The following is a 5,832-nucleotide window of genomic DNA, read 5'->3' as shown; positions in this document are numbered from 1 at the left end:
CCAGCCCTCGTTCTAGCACCAGTTAGTTCGGTCTTTCCTGGTATGAATTTTGTGCGAGCCTCTGACCTACCACTGGTGCCCTGGTTGAGTGTCCGTAGGCAAGAAGACTGCGTGTGGGCCCTCCAAAGTGGCATCTAGGGTTTCATTTTTCTTCTGTCTCACTCAGACAGCCAGTATTCCCTCTAATTTTTGCAGCAAGAGTTTTTGGAAATTCCTCTTCTCTTGGCTGGGATCCTGGTCTGGAGAGCCCCCAAATGAGGCTAGGAACTCTCTATCCTTCAGGGGGTGCTCTATAGCCTTGCTTTCCCTCCTGGAGTTCCTCCACCACCTGCGAGTACAGGTCCAGACTGACTTTTGTCTTTACCCCTTCTACAGGCTTTGATATGGCTCCTTCATATTATCAGATATATGTGTTATGATCAGCTGGACTTCAGGTGATTCTCCATGTTTATTATTTCTTATAATTTGGTTGCAATTTTCAATGCGGACCCGAGAGGAAGTGAACCCTGCTTTTACCTAGTCTGCCATCTTCTTCCTCCTCCTCACTTTTATTTTAGAATAGTATGTTAAATGACATTTTAATATTTGATATAAAAATAAATGAAAACACTATAATACAAAATTATATATTATGGGTGCTATTATGCAAAAATGAGCTTTCATAATGAAAACTAACTGGAAAGTAACATTTGAAAATAAAAATAGTTTTGAATTATGGGTGCTTATATCTGCTCTCGACATGCTTATTAATTGTTCTTTGGCCTTTCAATTAAACAAGCACAGAGGTTTTAAATGGGTGCTCCAATAGAAAAACGAGCAAAGGGTATGAGCAAGCAATTCATAAAAGAAGCAAAAAAATACCAATAAACATGTCAAAATTGCACAGTTTTATTTATACACATTTTTGATCATTAATTTTATGTCACCTCAACTAGGCCACAGAGTACCCAGACATTTGGGCAAACATTATTCTGGGTTTGTTTGTTTTAGGGTGTTTCTGGATTATTAACATTTAAATGAGTAGAGTAAGTAAAACAGGTTGCCCTATTTAAGGTAGGTCAGCCTCATCCAATTAGTCAGAGACCTGAATACAACAAAAAGCTGAGTAAAAGAGAACTCCTGCCTATTTGAACTGGAAATTTTTTTTTTTTTTTTTTTGCCTTTGGACTTGAACTGACGCATTGGCTCTTCTCATGTCTCCAGTCTGCTTTCAGATTGGAATTTAGACCATTAGTTCTGGTTTTCAGGCTTTTAGACTTGAAATGGAACTGTACCATTGGCTCTCCTGGATCTTCAATTTGTCAGCTGTAGATATTGGGACTTTTCAGTCTCCATAATTGTACGAACAAATTTCTTATAAATTTCTCTTCTATCTGGAGAACTCTGGCTAAAGTAATATTTTAATAATAATAAAATATTATTTTATGCCAATTGCATTAGTTTGAAGGGAAAATTTAGACACAGACATGCACAGGAAGAATGCCATGTGAACATGAATGCAGAGATGGAGATGATGCTTTTATAACCCAAGGAATGTGAAAGATTGCCATAAAACCACCAGAATCTAAGGGAGAGGCATAGAGTAGATTATTCTTCAGAGTTTTCAGAAAGAACCAACCCCTCTGATCTTGATCTTGGATATCTGGCCTCCAGAACTGTAAGACAATAAATTTCTGTTGTTTAAGGCACTCAGTTTGTAGTACTTTGTATGGCAGTCCTAGAATACTATTATAAGTATCATAATGGAAAAAATTAAAAGATAGATAAAATCTAGTGTCAGTACAGCTGTGGAGAAATGAAGAAAATATGACTATGTACCTCTTTGGAAGCACTTTGGGAATAAACAATATAAAGTTTCAGGTATCTGCACTCTCAGTAAAATACTTGCATAAGTACCTAAGATTATATTTAACATGATTATAGTTACAAAGCTATCGATAAGTAAAAAATTTCAAACAATCAAAAATTTATATCAAAGAGATGATTAAAAAGTTATTATATATTAATATTATGAAATTAATGCATCTAGTTAAAAGCATGAACTAGGTCTAAGTGAATTGCTAGGGAGGTTGTCCTTGATATGTCTAAGCAGTTTGCAAAAAAGCATAAATTTATGATCTCATCATTGTAAAAATTAAAATAAAATTTTAAAATGTATATATATGATGCATAAATAAATTTTGACAAAATGTGCATACATGATAAAACTATTAGCAGTAGTTACCTTTGGAGAGAAGGGTTAGGAGCATAAAAGTGAATCATTTTTTCCTGTATGTTATTCCCTTGCTTGTTTTACAATGAGCAGGAATTACTGATATAATCAAAAAATAATGTCTAGAAATATTATTTCAGGAAAAAGCTATTCTCATTTGAATTTCTGGCCAAAAACTCCTGTAAGAACACTCTGCCATAAAAATTCTTGCTGTTCCCTATGAGATCCTGGCCCCAGAGCATTCTTAATGCTGTTACACTTACCACAACTCTAAAATTCACACATTCTAAATTTGTGCAGACCATAACCATGGTGCTGACCACCATTGCAGGTAGTGGGTAATGAGGGTCCGACTTCGGGCCTCTCAATACTTATATTCCAAGAGATACAACTACATACTTTTTAATAATTCTGTACTAATCCCAAGGATCTTTTATCATAGCATGTCTTTTATTCTTCCTAATTTTGTTCCTTCCTAATTTTGTTCCTTCCCAGTTTTGTTCCTTCTAACAGCTTAATTTAGAGGCGAATTTATGGAATATAGCTCTCAGCAACACTTAAGTACCCTTCTCCAATTTTCCATTTTTGGTGGTGACATCAATATTTTACTGACTATATTTTTTAATGTTTCGAAAAACTTTTTTGTGATATGATTAACATATAATAGAATATATTTATAGTGTACAATTAGATAAATATTGACATGTATGCACCTATGACATCATCACCACAATGAAAATAAGAAATATATCCATTGCCTCCCAAAATTTCCTTATGCCACTTTGTAACCTCTCACTCCTGCTCTTTCCCAATCCACCACTAATTTCTTTCTGTCACTATAGATTAGTTAAAACTTTCTAGAAATGTAAATAAATGGAATTATACAGTATGTACTCTGTTGTCTGGCTTCTCTCACTCAGCATAATGATTTTGAGATTTCAACCATTTTGTGTTTCAATAGTTAATTCCTTTCTATTACTAAATAGTATTTCATTGTATGCATATACCACAATTTGTTATTCCATTCATCTGTTAATGAGCATTTGAGTTGTTTTATTTTTGCCTACTACAAATACTGCTGCTATGAACACAGTATATAAGTCTTCATAAGTTCATATGTTTACATTTCTCTTGGGTAAATATCTAGTAGAATAGCTGGGCCATACTTTAAGTATATGTTTAACTTCTAAAGAAACTGTCAAATGTTTTTCTAAGTGGATGTACCATTTTACATTTCCATTAAGAGTTTATGAGAGTTTCACTTGTTCCATATTCTTGCTAATACTTGGTACTGTCAATATTTCTAATTTTAGCCATTTTAATAGATGTGTAATGGTATTTCATTGTGGTTTTGTTTGAAAATCTCTAATGACTAATGATATTGAGCTTCTCTTTGTGTGCTTATTTACCATCCATATTTATTCTTTAGTGAAGTGTCTATTCAGATATTTTCTCCATTTTTTAGTTGGTTTGTTTTCTTATTATTGTGACTTGAAAGTTTTTTGCATATTCTGGACACATGTCTTTTATCAAATATGTAGTTAGCAAATATTTTCTCCTAGTCTATGGCTTAACTTTTTATTCTTTGAACAGTGTTTTGAAGACAAGTTCTTAATTTTTGTGAATCCTTCTTTATTCAGTTTTTCTTAAATAAATTGTGCATTTGTGTCGTGTGATAGTTAATAAACATTTGCTTAATCCAAATTCACAAAGATTTCTTCTGTATTTTCTTCTAGAAGTTTTATAGGTTTAGTTTTTGTACATCTAGGTCTATGCCATATTATGATTGAATTAAAATGTTACGAGTTATATGTGGTAGGCAGATTTCTAAGTTGACTCTCAAAAGCTCTGGTTCACGCACATCTTTTCACAAATATCTAGATGCTACTGTGAAGTGCTTTTACAGATGCAATTAAGGTCCTAAATTATTTGACTTTAAGATAGGGAAATTATCCTGGGTGGTCCTCACCTAATCAAGTGAGTCTTTGAAAAGGCTTACTTTTTTCCTGTAGTAAAAGATTTAAACAGTAAGAGGGGTTGGACATAGGAGAGAGTCTCCATTTCTGGCTTTGAAGATGAAAGGGGCCATATGGCAAAGAAAACTGAGACCTTCTAGTTGCTGACAGTGTCTCTTGACTGACAGCCAGCAAGGAAACCAAAACCTCAGTCCTGCAACCACAAGGAACTGAGCCAAGTATTTCATATATTTGATGCTATGATAAATAGTATCTTTTCAAGCAATAGACACACTGAGCTACCAGAAAGCAAAAGATAAAATGGCTATGAAGCATCTCATATTTCAATAATCACCCTAAATGTAAATGGACTGAATTCACCAATAAAAAGACACAAAGTTGTAGATTGGATCAAAAACCAAAATCCAACCATATGCTGCTTCCAGGAGTCACAACTCAGTTCCATAGACAAATTTAGACTCAAAGTGAAAGGGTAGAAATTGATATTTCAAGCAAATGGCATTCAAAGTAAAGCGAAAGTAGCGATACTAATATTGGACAAAATAGTCTTCAAAATAAAAAAGGTAGAGAAAGATATTGAGAAACACTTCATAATGATAAGTATTCATGCACCAAGAAGACATAACACTTATTAATATCTATGCTTCCAATCAGGGAGCCCTGAAATATGTAAAGCAATTACTAACATAATTAAAGGGAGAAACAGATCAAAATGCAATCGTAGTAGGGGAAGTAAATACCCCACTGTCAAATATGATCAGATCATCCAAACAGAAAATCAATAAGGAAATAACATTCTTAAGTGACACATTAGACCAACTGGACATAATTGACATTGTACAGAGCCTTTCATTCCAAAACAACCACTTATGCATTCTTCTCTAGTGCATATGGAACATTCTCAAGGATTGACCATATATTGGGACACAGAGATAGCCTCAACAAATATAAGACAGGTGAAATCATACCAACCATACTCTCTGATAATAATGCTTTGAAGCTAGAGATCAACTGTAAAAAAGCGGGAAGAACCACAAATACATGGAGATTAAACAACATACTACTAAAGAATAATTAGGTTAGAGGAGAAATAAAAAGAGAAACCAAAAATTACATAGAAATGAATGATAATGATAGTACAACATATCAAAACTTTTGGGACACAGCCAAAATGGTCATAAGAGGAAAGTTCACATCACTACAGATCTATCTCCAAAAACTGGAATGAGCCCACATAAACAACCTAATGCTTCATCTTAAAAAACTAGAAAAAGAAGAATAAATAAAGCTTAAAGGCAGCAGAAGGAAAGAAATAATTAAAATTAGAGCAGAAATAAATGAAATTAAAAAAATAGAAAAAATAAATGCAAGAAACAGATGGTTCTTTGAGAAGGTTAATAAAATTGACAAACCCCTGGCTAGACTCAATAAAGAAAAAAGAGAAAGAACACAGATAAACAAAATCAGGAGTGAAAGAGGAGAAATTATGACCAACACCGCAGAAATACAAAGGATCATGCAAGAATACTAAGAAAAAGTGTATAATACCAAATTTAATAACCTAGAAGAAATGGAACAGTATTTATAAAGATACAAGCTTTCTAGACTGAAACAAGAATGGGAACATCTAAAACGACTGATCAG

Source organism: Pteropus alecto, unplaced genomic scaffold, assembly GCF_000325575.1.
Source record: "Pteropus alecto unplaced genomic scaffold, ASM32557v1 scaffold77, whole genome shotgun sequence".
Classification (NCBI taxonomy): domain Eukaryota; kingdom Metazoa; phylum Chordata; class Mammalia; order Chiroptera; family Pteropodidae; genus Pteropus; species Pteropus alecto.
The sequence above is the reverse complement of the archived record's forward strand: the minus strand, read 5'-3'. Positions refer to the sequence as shown.